Raw genomic sequence first — 18,069 nt, forward strand, 5'->3', positions numbered from 1 at the left:
CTCTACCTCAAGATGCTCTAACAAATCTGTAAAAAGTGACGTGTAACAGACATTGTATAAAGCGGATGTTCACTTTTCAGCATGGTTTTCAAAACTCTGGCTTGTTTTTCACAGCAGACCAGAGAACTTGAGTGGCTTAACTTGTAGTATGCAACTGTTTTAGAGTGTAGAAATACTAAATAACATGTATTTTGCCTTCACTGCACGTCATGTGGGAGAGTAACAGTCTTGAAGAGGTGTGACTGTCAAAACGATCATTCGTGCCTGTGGTTCTTGACTCTTAAAAGACATGTTTTAGATATACTGTAATGCCATATGTCTAAACGATACCGTGTTGCAGTCAAATCCTGATCTAGTGTTTATTTGACTTTGTAAACAGTAAGGCATAGGCGACCCATGTTGGGCCAGGACACAGCAGTGGGAATAAACAGGATTTTATTGTGTTTCTGTGAAAGTTATCAGAATGCATTCCAAACGTGTGACCTAAAATATGCACTAATTGTCATGCTAATGAAAAATAATGTGCCTTCAGTTCGTGTTTTAATTCAGAATAAATTATGCTGACTGGATAAATGAGTCTGTTTTATTTATTCATAGATAGATGGATAGATAGATAGACAGACAATAGACAGATAGATAGATAGATAGATAGATAGATAGATAGATAGATAGATAGATAGAACAATAGACAGAACGTAGATAGAACGAAAGAATGATAGATAGATAGATAGATAGATAGATAGATAGATAGATAGATAGATCTAAATAAAAGTTTAAACAAACAGGATAAATGATTCACAGCTAAAATTACATAATTAAAAAGAAGATAAAATATATCCAAAAAACAAACCAATGAACATGTTTAAAGTGAGATTAAGAATAAATAAAAGAATTTTTTTAAATTTAAATACCAAAAATAATTAGATAAATCAATAATAATATTTAGTTTAATATTTAAATTGATTTAAAATTGTTTTCATGCCTATTTTCAGGTTGAAATTATATATAGCTTTATATGTTTAGTGAGTGTAAAAGCAGACAATAGGATCATTCATATACATATTAGAAAAATAAAATAATTTGATTATTTATTTTATTATTTAATTCAAATAATTAAAGAGAAAAGAAAGAAGTATACACAGATACAAATGTGTTGGCAGGTTTTAAGAGGACTTATACTTTAGTTTGAGAGGACTTATAGGATGAATATAGTCTAGAGATATACATTTTTGATTGCTTTAGGAATCACAGAGCTTTATATATATATATATATATTAAATTAAATTAAATTATATATATATCCATATACTTGTCTAAATCAACTTTAAATGAAGATAAGAGAATTACAGGACCAGTTTTTTATTTGAATTATTATTATTTTTATTATTATTATTTTTTTTTTGTTTTTTTTTTTATTTTGTAGTCAAACAATTCAAAGAAAAACATATTTAAAACAGAATAAAAGGTCACTTACAATTACAAAATGAGAACGTTAAAAAAAAAATCTGACCAAAATTTGGGTTCATTGCAAAACTGGTGTGTCCTTATTAGTTTTTTTTGGTTTTTTTTAATATGTGTATGTCGTTTCTTAATATTTTATTTTTATTTCAGTTAACATTTAATTTATTTCAATTAATCAAAAACATAGTACAAGCAAAAAAGCGAACGCGTAAATGCTGCAGCACACATACGGTGACCTTGTAAAATGTGCGCTCGGGCTTTCCGTAGTCGCAGCTCTCATCCGCTGTCACTTGACGAACACTTCATTTAAAGATGTAGATATTTGTTTGTTTTTAATAGTAAATGAATAATGTCTTCGAAAGGGGCGTCGCGAGGTTTTTATTTTAATACTGTTCTGTCTCTCGCGCGCTCTCTGGCTGCTCATCGACCCGCTCCTCTTGACAAGGTGAGAGTTTTACTTCTTATTAGCATCTGAAGCTAACAGCTAACACAACCAAAACAAATCAAAGTTTAATCAAATATCTGACGTCCTCTCTTATTTATATAGCCTTTATTAACATGTATAGTCAAATGTTAAAGACCAGCCATTCAAATCGACTGACATTGCTTTATACAGCCATTGCTTTGCTAGTTTTACCATTTTCTCATCAACCCCTCATTTATTTAAGGGTTGAAGAGATATTTACGTTATTAATTAATGGCCACGTGTAATCATCTATATAATACTTTGAAACTAGAATTCAATTTAATAATCATTTCCATCATTGCTTATTTTAAATGCTTTACTGATGTGTTACACTTACAATACAGTTATAGGAAATAATCAGTGACAGCACAAAACTATCAATTTAATAATAATAATAATAATAATAATAATAATAAATGTTCTAATAGTCAAATACAGGATATTTTTGTTGCGAGTGAAATGTGTACTTTTAGATCATTCAAAACACAAATTAAACCACATTTATTCAGTATGTCAGATTTGGTTAACTGTTTATTGATTTCTATGTTTATTTAAGAGCAGTTTTTTTGGCTGATGTTTTAGCAATTGCTCTTTGTTGTGATCATTTATATCTCAGAGATGTAAAATATGCATTAACCCAGACACATCACAGCGCCGTTTTGTCATCACTTACTGACAGGACGTGAAAAACCAGGTGTTTCGAGGGCGCGTCTGTGTAGAAAAGTCATTGTGACTCTGAGAACAAGACATTTTCTGAACCTTAATAAATCTTTGCAAAGGTGCTCTCATTCAAAACCAAGTATGCGACACACTGGTGTCCTGAAAGTCAGTTTTGCATGTGAGATGCTCTATGCATGCTGGTTTTCTAGAACCCTTTTGGCTACATGCTATAGTTTGACCCTTATTGCTTCAGAAGGAATGATTTAAAATTATAATAAATTGTAATTCTGAAATGTACATGTTTACCTGAAAACAGGAACGGCTTGATCAATAATCTGTTTTAAAGGGAAGTATGTTATAAACTTCCTCACACATTAGTGAACTTCTGTACATAATCTTGCATCATCATGTTTTTATGATGTGTGAACACCTGTTGTAATATTGAGTGGTGTCCAGTGTTATTTATATGCTATTATCATTTTTATTAATATTTTGAAATAGCTTTTGTTTTTATATTTTCAGCTTTCATTTTATTTTATTTTAGCTTTTATTAATTTTGTGCTTTTGTCTTTTTATCAGTTTGGTTTATATATATATATATATATATATATATATAGAGATATATATATATATATATATATATATATATATATATATATATGTGTGTGTGTGTGTGTGTATATATATAAATCCAGTTTTATTTTTTATTTATTTCCAGTTAGTATTTTTTCATCTAATATTTATATTTTATTTATTTTTGCCTTTATTTTAATTAAAAAAAATGTTTTTAATAGTTTTAGTTAACATTAATATAACTGAGGTGGTGTCGTGTTCATGTTTTGGTAGTGTGACACACACACAAAAAAAATGCATGATTAGTTATTTACACAAATTAAAGACAAATGGCTCTCACGGCTTCTGAATGATGAAGATGACATGTTTAAATATTAGTGGTGGGCATAGATTAATTTTTTTAATCTAGATTAATCTCACTGTAATCTTGAAATTAATCTAGATTAAAATGGCTCATTTGAATTCTTCCGAAGGCATTCAAATTATGTTCAATAAGATGTACTTGTTAGTACTGATAGAGCTGTGCTGCACTCAAACATAGTAGTTTGAGACGACTCTTCCCCTGCGCTACATTGCTTGGCCCGGCATCTTCCGCATTAGCTAAGGGATGCTTTGCGTTTAGGTGGTGCTTGAGACTGGAAGAACTCCTACAGTAAACTAATTCCGCATTGCACAAGTTGCAAACAACCTTAAGCCTGTTTCACACATACTCCGTCTGCAGTGTGTATGCGTTGCATTTTTTTTTGTAATTTTTATTTTTTACGCACCCATGTTAACGGATTCCAGCGTTCACGCGGTTGTGCTCCGTCAGTGCGTTCCAGGAGCGGTGCGTCTGCAGCAGTGCAGCGATCGTTTACGTACCGAGTCTAGTTTTGCTGTGCTGCAGGCGCTGAATTAAAATGACAGCGCATTGTTCGCAGTAAAAATTAACATGGATTGACACGGAAATGCAGTAATTTCACAATAAATGTATACTAATTAAAGCTGTTTCAGGCTTCTGTGTTATTTTTTGGCTAGGTTTAAAACAAGAAAAAGAGCACCTTTAGATAAACGAGGCAACATGATATAGGCCTATGCACTTTTTTATGGAAGCAGAAAAACAAAGTTCATTAAGAACCGTGCGATTGCTTGTAATAAAGGATTTAAATGCAAAAGGCACGAGAGTCGACTGTTTCTGTCAGTGGTGCTTTAATTTTAAATATTTGCGATATCCCAACAATAAAAGTAGCCTAATTGTTGTTTAAATGTTTGTGCCACTTGCTTGAGCATCTTATTATACAAACCTAGAAGTCAAATGCATGAATAATATGTTGTTTATATTTATTAAGTTTAAACTAATGTCTATGATTATGAAAGATTGTTACTGTTCTGTGATAAGAGTCACATTTGTTTTTTTTTTTTTTTTATTAATTTTTTTAACATGGTTTGAAACATAGAATGATGAACAAATGTTGTTTTTGTGGACTAAACAGTTGCGGATCAGTAGCGGGACTGCAAACGCGTCCTGTGTGAAAGCACAATGAGTCCGTGCTGCTTCTGGACCCCCACACACTCACGGACTGCATACGCACTGCAGACGGAGTATGTGTTGAAACAGGCGTGAGTCTTGTCGAGGTTTTTTTTTGGGAAGCTTGGTAATTTCGCAGTAGGCATACACACAGGTTCGAAGACTTGTTCTCGCCCCCTGCATTGCAATTCGTCTAGGTATACATCCGCGCTAAACTATCACGGTGAAAGTCATCATAGCTTGCGTAGTATAGACCCAGCTCCCAACCCGACTCTGAGAATAGATTAACGGCGATATTTTTTTTATCGCCCGCAGCACGTTAACGCCGATAATGGCCCACCACTATTAAATACATTTGCATATTTGTCTAACATAGGTCCAGAAGCTACAATGCATGTGTCCCGTGGACATCCGAGGTGTTTTCCAGCTGGACGAGCGGAGGAGAGATGCTGTGATCGCCCTCGGCATCTTCCTGGTGGAGTCTGAGCTGCAGGTACTGCTTTAACACAGTCACACTCCTCAGCTTCAGATAATCTGAAAAATATTAATGTACTACTACTACAGTGTAAGTAAGTCAGATGTATTAATATAGCACCTTTCACAGACAAAGAGGAGTCACAATGTGCTTTACAAGAAAAATAAGAACTTTAGTAGTGTTATGTTAATCAAAGTGAATTTATGAGCAGTAATGGTCTGTAGTCCTGAACTGTATGTTTATTTGCTCCTCCAGCACAAGGATGCTATTGTCCCATACTTGTTGGGTTTGCTGAAGGGATTACCCAGGGTGCAATGGATCGAGGAGAGCTCAGAGAGAAAAGGACGAGGTATAAAAAGATATTTTGGTCTTTTTATCACATTTCCTGAATGCATTCTCAGTTGCTCCGGATCTGACATGTCTCTCATCTTTGCGGTTTCAGAAACGCTTCCCGTTGCGGAGAATTTCTCCTTCTGTTTGGTGACCGTGCTCTCAGATGTTGCTCAGATGGACGAGTCCATGCGACTCCAGGTGTGTTCACGATGACTTTGCCTGCTGTAGTTTAATTTTAATCTGAGTGAATCTGCAACCAAGACATGTTGTTGTTATGTTGTCATGATTTTGCGGTCCTATTGTATTTAAAAAGAGAAGTTTAATTGCTGATAGGTTGCTGATAGCTAAGCTAATGACACCTGGGAATACAGTACATCAATACGATGTCTCTCACAGCTTCATATTCACTCATGTCACATTAATTATGCCGTGTATCTACCCTGACTAGGGTCTACAGGGAAAAGAGCAGCACTGATTTATTTAGTTTACTTTAAAATCTCTTTCAGATTTTGGAGGCTGTAACGAACCTCATGCAGGTGCTACAGGAAATGTGTCAGAACATCGAAGGCCAAGATAAAGGTCAGTGTTTTCTTCCCATCCTGAGTGCCTTGTTAATATGAAATTCATAGCTTTCATAATGTGAGACCGATCTAGAGTTGATTGTTTTTTTAAAATTTTTATTGTTTTTTTATGTTTTATAATTAATGGTAGTACTTTTTTTTTATTTGTTTTTCAAATATTTTTAACATAAAAATAAATGTTGTGAAATATTATAACAATTTAGAATAACAGATTAATATATAATAATTAATTAATAATAATAATTATTATAAATAATAGTCAATAATAAATTGAGCAGCAAACTAGCATATTAAAATGATCATGTGACACTGAAGACTGGAATAATGATGCTGTAAATTTAGCTTTGCAGCACAGGAATAAATGATATTTTACAGTTTATTCAAATAGAAAACAGTTATTTCAAATTGTAATAATATTACTGTTTTTACTGTATTTTTGTTTAAATAAATTCTGCCTTGGTGAGCAGAAGAGACTTAAATTAATAGAATTTAATAAATCCATTAATATTCCAAACATTTGACTGGTAGTGTATATAATTTGAAAATATATTTATATAATATATATTTTAGAATATGTAATCTTTTTTTTTTTTATCACAATACGACAAGCTACATTTAGTCAAAATGAATTAGAATTTTGATTTCATGTTGACTTAAATATTAGTGTGGAATAAAAATGCTCTCTTCTGATTGTCCTCCCCAGAATACCTGTGTAAATACACTGTGCCCTGTCTGCTCGGCGTGGTGCGAGCCTTTGGCCGCTACAGCAACACAGAGGAGCCGCTGCTGTCTAAACTCTTCCCACGGGTCAGTCCTCAGCTCTTGGGCGCAGGAGATGGGGCGGAAGTGACCCGACGACGATCCTTTAACGATTTCCGCTCCATCCTACCCAGCTCGCTCCTCACCGCCTGCCAGAGCGACACTTTACGCCATAAAACCAGCAGCGTTTCCAGCATCTCACAACAGGTACCAGCAGAGGCCGTCCGCATCTTTAAAATGAGAGCGCAGCAATCAGAAATCCAGGGAGCCACAAACTGAGGGCTGGAAATGTATTCAACTTGGAGCAGAAAGTTTTAAATTCATTTAAAGTCATGTTGCATACGCTACAAAAAATATCTTATTTTGTTCAGTTAAGTTTTTTTTTTGTTTTTTTGTAGTAATATTATAAAATTATTAGTTGATGATGATTTTTTTTGTTGAGATGCTAAAAGAAGATATGAGTAAAACTTATGCTTTAAAACAAGAACAAATATATGTCAGTGTGGTTAAAAAAAAATAAACTTGCTTTCCCTTTGGAAAGCCCTTTTTCTGAGCCCATTGGCAGATACTTGTTCTTGTTTAATCATACAGTAAGCTCACTTCATTCTGATGAATTTCTTTGTGTCCCCTTCCATTTGTTCCTTAAATTGTGTTGGTCTTCAAATTGACCTTCACAGAAACCTGCAGAAACCCATGCCAACCTATGATTAAAATGTGAAATAATACAAACTTTTGATAGGAAAAAATAGTAATAAAAAAGCAAGTACTGTTAAGCAGTTGTTAAAGGTGCTTATATAGACATACAATTGACTTTTCATACAATTTAAATACAAAAAAAATATAAAATACTAGATTATATGATTTAGCATTTGTTGAATTTGTGATTTTGTTAATAATGGCCTCTTTTTGTTTTATAGGCCAGTCCTGAAGGTGCCGGACTTCCTCCCAGCTCTCCTGCTGACCCTTCTGCTCCTTATTTTGAAGGTAACTTTTTTACTATTAGTTTTGTTTACTAGACACTATTTTTAATACAGTAGACATTTTTGGACGAGCCTTTGATGTCCAGAAATGCTGTCTAGGTTTGATGGTAGGGCTGCACGATTATGACAGAAATCATAATTGTCCATTATTCCCTTGAAATTGTAATTGCGATTTATTAGTTATGATTATCACAATTTACACTGAATGATGTTTATACCATTGGTTGATGCAACTGCATGCCGTATTTTATTTTATATGAAAATAAACAAGCTGAAAACACTCTAACTGAAAAACCTTTAGTGCTTTTCTATAGTATTAAGCCTCAGATGTCAACTATACATCGGATTGGTTTCTTCTTTAAATTATAAAAAAGTAAAAATATGAATGGTATGATAATGTTATACTAAAATTAAAATAATGTGAAAAACCCTTAAGATAAAACGCATCTTAAGCACACAGAATAACATAAGTGGACTTTGAACGATTAATTGCTGCTTTGAACGATTACGTAATCGTGGCATCCATAATTCGATTAATTGTGCAGTTCTATTTGATGGGTATTATCCTGGTTTTGTTTTTGTGCTGCAGTTGGCTCGTATCTGCCGGACGGCAGCGCTGTGGACCCTGACTACTATTTCTCCACCATAAGCTCCAGTTTCTCCGTCTCGCCGCTCTTCACAGGCAGCAACAGTAAAGGGTTTGATGTGCCGCTGGGTTTACTGAGGCAGCTTCTGCAGATGGTCAGTGCTCTGCAATGCTTTCCGCTACTGAAGTATATTATGTGATGTATTTATGTTCACTCTTTTGACTTCTTTGTGGTTCCTTTCTCTTCTTGGGTAGGTCGAGCAGTTTGTGTCAGAATCCTTTATGAAGGCACTGGATCTGACTATGGTTGGAGTTCTGGAGGTACCTGCTTTGATTTGGATGCTTCTGCTTTGTTCTGTTCAAGAGACAGTCTGTTGTTTTCTGGACATTTGCTTTCTCTTACAGGTCAACGCATCAGTTAATCTGTTCTACAAGACATTCAGTGATCCGCTGTATGTGGCCATCTTTAAAATGCTGAGGGACACTTTATACTACATGAAAGGTAAAATGTTAATAGTGTGTAATGTATGGATTACATTTTTAAAAACATTGAAATAGTGTTAATTAAAACATTATTGTTTTTATTCTATTACATGTGTTTTAATAAAGTACAAAATAAAATAAAATTGTAATTTATTGTGAATAAAATCAAATATTTTTTCCTTTTATTGTTATTCATTTTTATTATTGTTGTTATTATTATTATATCACTATCTGTTATTATTTAACTTTTTATTATCTGTTATATAAATTAATATATTTATTTAAATTTAATTGTAATTATTTATATCATTTATACTTTGTATTTATATTTATTATCTGTTATATAAATATTTACAACTTATTACAGTAATAAAATCCAATTATTTTTGTGCCATTATAAGTATGATTAATCTACTATATTTATAATAAACCACAAATTTATATATCATTTATTACAAATAAAACCAAATAATTGTTGTCTTGCTGTTATTATTAATAATAATAATAAATAAATGTTTCATTCTTAATCTATTATATGTATTATTATAACAATTCATAAAGAACAGTATATTGACACATATATAAACTAAAACTAAAATGTATTAAAAATAAACAAATAACAGTTTTGTTATATTTTTTTTTTTTTTGTTGTGTCTTATATTATGTTATAAAATAAATGAAACCAAATATAGTATATTACAAATAAAATCTGGCATCAAAATAGTTCAATATTTAGTTGAAAAGGGTTTACATTTTTAGATAATTTGAATAGAAAGTTTAGGAAAAATATATAAAAACAAAAAGGAAAATCTGATTTTCTACGTATATTAGCCAAATCAGGTTAGCCACTAAATTTAACATCTCTTTCAGTAACTCTAGTTTCTGGTTTTAGTAACGCTCGCTACTGTCATGTGATGGTTTGATGTGCACAGACCTGCAGGTGTCGTTCGTGAAGGAGGTTCATGACTTCGTTCTGGAGCAGTTCAGCAGCAGTCAGTCTGAGCTGCAGAGGATCCTGCATGACGTGGAGTATCTGCACAGCGAGCTGAACCCGCTCAAGCTGCGCTGCCAGGCCAACGCTGCCTGCGTGGACCTCATGGTGTGGGCCGTCACGGAGGAGCAGGGTGAGACTCAGAGAGGATTCTGGTATCATGTGCCTCACATATGTGTCACGTGACTTCTCTTACCGTTCATCTTTTGGCTTGTTTCTGCCAGGTGCAGAAAACCTCTGCACAAAACTGTCTGAGAAGCTGCAGTCCAAGACGTCCAGCAAGGTCATCATCGCTCACATGCCTCTGCTCATCTGCTGTTTACAGGTGCGTCCAGTGTTCTGCCCCTCTCAAAATGCACTGAAGAATTTCATTTTAAACATTTAGGGCTAAAATGCAACATTTATGGTGTTTGGTGGAGCAGGGTCTCGGACGGTTGTGTGAGCGTTTCCCAGTGGTGGCTCATTCAGTCACCATGTCTCTAAGAGATTTCCTAGTGGTACCTTCACCTGTACTAGTGAAGCTCTACAAATACCACAGTCAGTACACCACAGGTGAGATCCTCCCCTTGATATCTGGATTTATCCTGTGTGTATTTGCTGAATATTTACTCCTCCTCAGGCCACCCGAGATGTAGATGAGTTTATTCTTCATGAGAACAGATTTGGAGAAATTTGGCTTCACATCTTTTGCTCAGCAATGGATGCTCTGCAGTGAATGGGTGCCGTCAGAGTCCGAACAGCTGATAAAAACATCACAATAATCCACAAGTAATCCACACCACTCCAGTTCATCAGTTAACATCTGGGGGAAATGCTGTGTGTTTGTAAGAAACAAATCCATCATTAAGACACGTTAACCTAAAATACTAACTGAAATACGAGTCCTCTATCCATAACAACGCTTGCTCCAGTGAAAACGTCCATTCTCTGTTGTTCTCTCACATCAAAATCCAACAATATTTTTGGTTATGTTTTGGACTGTTTTCACTTCTAAACGGTGCTGTGCATATTACTCTCTTGATTCAGATGAGATCACTTTTTCAGTCAAGAAAACAATATTATGGATTATGGACTCGTATTTTAGCCAGAATTAATAGTTCGTAGTTAAAAATGTCTTGATGTATTTGTCACTTGTGACACAGCTTTTTGTTGCTCCAGTGGACTGGAGTGGTGTGGATTATTTTGATGTTTTTATCAGCTGTTTGGACTCTCATTCTGGCGGCACCCATTCACTGCAGAGCATCCATTGGTGAGCAAGTGATGCTACATTTCTCTAAATTTGTTTCAATGAAGAAACAAGTTCATCTGCATCTCACATGGCCTGAGAGTTAGTACATTTTCAGCAATTTTTCCTTTAAGAATAAAAATATTTGAATCAGTGCAAGTAGTCCAACTCTATTTCCCACTAAACAGGAACAGGAGAGATCAAGATCCACGTAACCAATGAACATTCCCAGTCCACCTTTAGTTCTCACTCCAATAAGAAGAGCCAGCCATCAATGTATGAGCAGCTCCGAGACATTTCCATCGACAATATATGCAGGTAAACCTCATTTATACATATGAAATTATTTGCAGCCGAAAGTAATGCCTAGTTCTTATACATGAGTTTAGGAGTAGTGTTTTCCAAGTCACAGTATTTGAGCAGCAAATCAGCAAATCAGAATGATTTCTGAAGGATCATGTGACACTGAAGACTGGAGGAATGATGCTGAAAATTCAGCTGCGATCACAGCAACAAATTTTCATTTAAAATATTATTCTTATGGAAAATAGTTATTTTAAATAGTAATATTTCACAGTTTTGATGAGCAGAAGAGACTCGTTTCAAAAACATTAAGAAATCTTTTGAACGGTAGTGTACGTACTTTATCATCATCATGGTGGTAAATATTTTAAGTATTTAGCAGAAGTATGAGAATTGGGATTCTGGCTTTAACTTTTGACAGTCTATAGTATGACTTTGCAGTTTTTCATTTAGTTCACCACAGTTCTAATAAGTTACTAGTCACTAATAAGGGACTTTTTTTGTCGTTCCAGGTGTTTAAAAGCAGGCTTGTGCATGGACTCAGTCATCGTTGAGGCTTTCCTAGCCAGTCTTTCCAACCGTCTTTACATCTCGCAGGAAAATGACAAGTATGTTATTGAAATCTGACAATAAATCATGCATCTTGGTCCAAAATTAAATCTTATTGATCATTAAATAGTTAAAAGTCTTTTATTCCGAATCTCTCAAGTGGCATTTAAGAAAATGGGAAATTTTATTATTTTTAAGGAAATCCCTAAAATGTTATTTGTGCCCCTCTCCATCAGGGAAGCCCACCTCATCCCTGATCACACCATACGAGCATTAGGCCACATCGCCGTGGCTCTGAGAGACACTCCCCGCGTGATGGAGCCCATTCTTCAGATCCTGCAGCAGAAGTTCTGCCAGCCGCCGTCTCAGCTCGACGTCCTCATCATAGATCAGCTGGGCTGTATGGTCATCACAGGAAACGTACGCCAGCACTTCTGTCTTCTGTCACAGGGATTGTTTTGATCGGCCTTCTGGGGCTAATGTTTGCTATCTGTTTGTCTCGCACAGCAATACATTTATCAGGAAGTCTGGAACTTGTTCCAGCAGATTAGTGTGAAGGCCAGCTCGATGGTTTACTCCACCAAAGACTACAGGGATCATGGATACAGGTGAGGATTTACAGTGGATTTTTTAGGCTTGAAGTCTTTTCTTTTCTGCTGATGTTACCAAAATCATATTAATCGCATTAGATAAAATCAAGCTCTGCCCTTATTATCCTGAATGTTCTGTTTCACTCAGAAATGTTACATCATTTTTTTAAATAAATGTTTCTTGCCGTAATTTACTTGGCAAGTGATCAATGTAAAAACAACAATGTCAGCAACAAAAACTGACTAATAATAATAAATAAATAATTTTAATATACATAATTAACACAATAAACCAAACAAATAATATTAAATATAATAAAAATTATCTATTTTATTATTTATTTATTTTAAGTAGTCTCTTATGCTCACCAAGGCTGAAGTAACATTAATATTTAATTTTTATTTTATTAAGATTTCGATTAATCGCACAGCCCTAATTAATATTGTATAATATAGTTTTGGTTTTTATTTTATTTTTTAAATGTTATATGAATTTTGTATTTATATATAAATAGTTATTTTTTATTTTAATTGTTTTTAGTGTTTTAATTTTTTATTTTTTAATTATATGATGAATTGGTGATTGGTGAAGAGAATTATCTTAGAATTTTCTTTAAAAAAATAAATATAGTATAGTATGAAGCTATATGCATGTATGTGTGTATATATATATATGTATATGAAAATTCAGTAAGTCAGGAGAGATTATAAATTCATTGCTGTACTGTTTTATTTAGTCAGTTGCATCTTTATCTTGTCAGTTAGCTCAGTTTTGTTGTTTATGCAGACACTGTTCTCTGGCCGTGATCAACGCTCTGGCCAACATCGCAGCAAACCTGCAGACAGAGCAGATGGTGGATGAGCTGCTGGTGAATCTGCTGGAGCTGTTTGTGCAGCTGGGGCTGGAGGGGAAGCGAGCCAGCGAAAGAGCCAGTGAGAAGGGCCCGGCCCTCAAGGTACCGAACCCTCACATTATAGTCGTGTATTATTATTTCTCTACTTCATTGTAAGACCAGCATGCAATGTACAGCAGATTTAGCATTATTATATGGGACATTGTAAATGTTATATGTGACCCTGAAGCACAAAACCAGTCTTAAGTGTCAATTTGTCGAAAGTGAGATTTATACATCATCTGAAAGCTGAATAAATAATCTCTCCATTGATGTATGATTTGTTATGATAGGACAATATTTGTCTGAGATACAACTATTTGAAAATCTGGAATCTGAGGGTGCAAAAAAATCTAAATATTGAGAAAATCATCTTTAAAGTTGTTCAAATGTAGTTGTTAGCAATGCATATTACTAATCAAAAATTAAATTTTGACATATTTACGGTAGGAAATGTTCTAAATATCTTCATGGAACATGATCTTTACTTAATAGCTTAACATCTTAACCTTTTTGGCATAAAATAAAAATCTATAATTTTGACCCATACAATGTATTGTTGGCTATTGCTACAAATATACCCCAGAGACTTAACACTGCTTTTGTGCTCCAGGGTCACAGATGGAGTATTTGAGTAATGTAGTGTTTCTGCTTTTGAATGTTTCTTATGCTTGTTTTTCCTCAGGCGTCCAGCAGCGCTGGTAATTTAGGAGTTCTCATTCCTGTCATTGCTGTGGTAAGAGAATGGCATTTCTGCCAATGTGACACAAAGATTGTTCTGTTAATATCCATTTCATGATTTAGAAATTAATAATTAGGTGAATGAATAAAGATGAAACTTTTATAGTTACTGTTTTACTTTTTAACCGGCTTTTTTATTGAACCAAAAAATCAATATGAAAGAAATTTAAAAAAAAGTTTTGTTTTTTACTGTGCCCCACAATTTTTTTTATTTTATTACAAGGGCTGCAAAAAACAGTAATATTGTGAAACATTATTACAGTTTTCTATGTTTCTTGTTAAATGTAATGTATTCCTGTATCGAAATAGCAATAATTAAATATTTTTGTTTATGACTGTCATAAATTCAGCAGTTATCATGGGAAAAAATTACATTTTAAAATATATTTAAAATAGAAATAACATTTCAAAATATGAGTGTTTTACTATATTTGTAATCAAATAAATGCGACCCAGATTTGGACATTTTTAATGCTTAAGTATAATTCGCAAACTTTGTTTTGGTGTTAAAATTTTGAAATAAAAATGTAATATGCTTTATTTTACTTTATTTTACTCTCCACATATAATAATTTTGGTTAAAACCTGATTGTGTCAGGCTGTTCATAATTTCATGTCTTTTTTATTATTTTTTTTATTTTATTTTATAGCTGACCAAACGTTTGCCGCCCATAAAAGAGGCCAAACCGAGACTGCAGAAGCTGTTCAGAGATTTCTGGCTGTATTCGGTTGTGATGGGCTTCGCTGTCGAGGGCTCAGGTCAGATAATTGTCATTTATTAATCACATATATAAGTCGACATATTTGTAGCTGCTTATTTTCTTAAGATTGAACAATATGTATGATAAAAATGACCTAATCGTAGTTCTATATGACAGAAGGAAGCTCTGTAATAATACTGCTACTATTTCTGTGTTATAAATAACCCAATATTAAATAAAAGATCAGCATAAGCCATCCAATTTGTAGGTCTGAGTATTGATTGATTTTGTCATCTTTCATATTCAGGTTTGTGGCCGGAGGAGTGGTATGAGGGAGTGTGTGAGATCGCAACCAAATCCCCCCTGCTGATGTTCCCAAGCGGAGAACCGCTGCGCTCAGAGCTGCAGTATAACTCTGCCCTGAAGAACGATACGGTCTCTTCGGTACAGCTCAATCACTCTGATTCTTGATTTAAAAGACGGATTGTTCCCTGCTTCACCAAATCAGACAGATTTGGTCGTCACGTTTTTTCTTACAGCACTATACAATACAGATAGTTTCAAAGCTTCACAGTGATAAACAGAAAAATAATTTGATCAATTATGAAGCAAACTCAGTTAAACTATAAAGCAGCTATACAGAAGACAATAGTGTCATTATCCTATAGAAGCCTATAGATTTTTTTGCAGACTCGCAATTCTGAGAAAAAAGTCATAAGTATGAGATATAAACTTTTCCCTCACAATTCTGAATTTACAGCTCATGATTTTGCATTTATTGAAGAATGTATTGCAAACTGACGTTTTTCCTCAGAATTCTGAGTTTACATTCCATAATTCTAGTTTTTACGTTCCGCCATGGAATAAAAAATAAAAAAGGTAATTACAACTTTACATCTCACAATTTTGACTTTTTTTTTTTATTTTTAGCAATTGTGAGCTTATATCCCAAAAGTTTATTCTCAGAATTGTGAGTTTATATTAGGGCTGTCCCCTAATAGACGACTAAACATAGGTCAACAAGAAGAGGCTTAGTCGACTAAAGTTTTATTAGTTGGTTAGTTGCAGAAAAAAAAAAACTGTCTGTGATGGACAGCCCTTTAATGGCTGGTCCTTGAGGTAATTGCAGTATATGGGGTAAGAAATCCAAATATTCATTCCAAATGTAGGCCTATTGTCATGCTTCGTTCATGCTTCTCATTGAAACATGTAAGTAGTAGCAACTTTACACAGCATGCTACTAAATGACATGGCATGGCGAAACTCAGCGTACAGGCTACTTGCCTCACAGACATGAGAAATACATCTACAGAAAGCTTGAAATGTCTACTTTAAAAGTAACCTGTTCAAAGAGAAAACAAATACTCTCTGATTATGTAATCGATATTAATGATGCATTTCTCTCTGTACTGTATCCACTGCACTGCGGAGATCTCCTCTAAGCAGCCAACACTCAGAAAACACTAGTTTATTCATTAATATCTTACTATTTTTCCCAACACATAGTCATTACTTTTGCTTTGCTATATGGGAAGCTTTATGTATGCGCTTGAGCACAAAATAGGCTATATATTAAAGCCTCCCCACCCCCAGTATATATTTAGTTACTTTAATTAATTAAATATAAACATTTAGTCAACTAGAAAAATCTATTTATATTTGGGGGCAGCCCTAGTTTATATTTCTCTATTGTGAGATTATATGAGAAAATCTTCAGATATTTCTGAAGTCACAAATACCTTTTTTAATGTATTTTTTTAATCTTGTGGCAGAAATGGGCTTCCGTGATATCAAACTCAATTCAGTTCAAATTGTGTTCTCATCTTAGATTGTAAGTGCGGGCAGATTGCTAATGTTACTGATTATGAATTGTCTAGTCCAACATGATCGCTGAAATTCAGCAGTTTCACCCTGTAAACTGAGCTGTATGTGCTGTGTTTGTAGGCTGAGCTGAATGATTTGAGAGGCACCATCATTAACCTGCTGGATCCTCCGCCGGAGGTCGCTGCGCTCATCAATAAACTGGACTTTGCCATGTCCACCTACCTGCTGTCCGTCTACCGACTGGAATACATGAGGTACGTGAGTGAATGCCGGACTGGTGTATTTCTTTGCTTGAACATGACCGCATGTATCTTCTCAGGGTGTTGCGCTCGCTGGATTCTGATCGGTTTCAAGTGATGTTTCGATATTTTGAGGACCGAGCGATCCAGAAGGATAAATCAGGTGGGCTACTACATTCATCTGTTTCTGGATGATTTAAGACAACTTATGATCCATGACTTTGTTTTCTCAAAATTAGTTGTTTTCTCCTTTTCACTAGCACTTACACCAAACTTTACAGATACGTTGCATTCCTATCTATATTCTGAAGCGTAGCTTGATCATATATCATTCCCTGATTTATATAACATTTTTATTCCTAAAAACATGGTTAGAATGAATCAGGACATTTTTTTTAGTTATATAATTCTTAGCTTGCTCATTTTTTAGTTATATAATTCATCTAAACATAACATTTCAGGTGAAGTGCAATATTTAAATTCTTAATGTGATTTGTTTAATTATTTGTTTGCTGTTTTTTGATATCTGTTAGTTAAATTGGTTAGTTTGATGTTTTGGGTCTTGTCTTAAGATTCAAGTTTAGCAAATACTGTATATATAATCAATAGATGCTTTTATCTGTCTGTGTTCCTCGTCTCAGGAATGATGCAGTGTGTCATAGTGGTGGGTGACAAGGTCTTCGATGTCTTTCTTCAGATGATGGCTGACAAGGTAAGTGAAAAAATCATGTGAATGGCTTTATAATTGAAGATGTGGACCATTGTGGTTGTCCTCTAATATTACACATCTTTTCTCTTAGGAAAAGACTAAAGCTCATGAGGAGGAGTTGGAAAACCATGCTCAGTTCCTGTTGGTCAACTTCAACCACATTCACAAGAGAATCCGCAGAGTGGCGGACAGATATCTGTCAGGACTCGCTGAGACGTGGGTCCTTCTCCATTACAGTCACGGGAAATGATTCAGTTACCTCGCAAACAGTAGAAAAGTGTATTAGGTTGATTTCTTCTTCTTGAACGTTCAATGCAACCGTGTCTCTGTCTAGTTTTCCGCACTTGTTGTGGAGCGGTCGTGTCCTGAGGACCATGTTGGATATATTACAGACCCTGTCTCTTTCACTCAGCGCTGTAAGTGCTTCTTCCATATGGAGA

At 34.4% G+C, this 18,069-nt stretch overlaps 1 pseudogene; it reads left to right on the forward strand.

Annotated features, from left to right (window-relative positions):
- The first annotated feature begins 1,703 nt into the window (after window positions 1–1,703).
- Window positions 1,704–18,069, forward strand: part of LOC109091485 — a 39,518-nt pseudogene continuing 23,152 nt past the window's right edge.

Source organism: Cyprinus carpio, chromosome B10, assembly GCF_018340385.1.
Source record: "Cyprinus carpio isolate SPL01 chromosome B10, ASM1834038v1, whole genome shotgun sequence".
NCBI classification, from domain to species: Eukaryota; Metazoa; Chordata; class Actinopteri; order Cypriniformes; family Cyprinidae; genus Cyprinus; species Cyprinus carpio.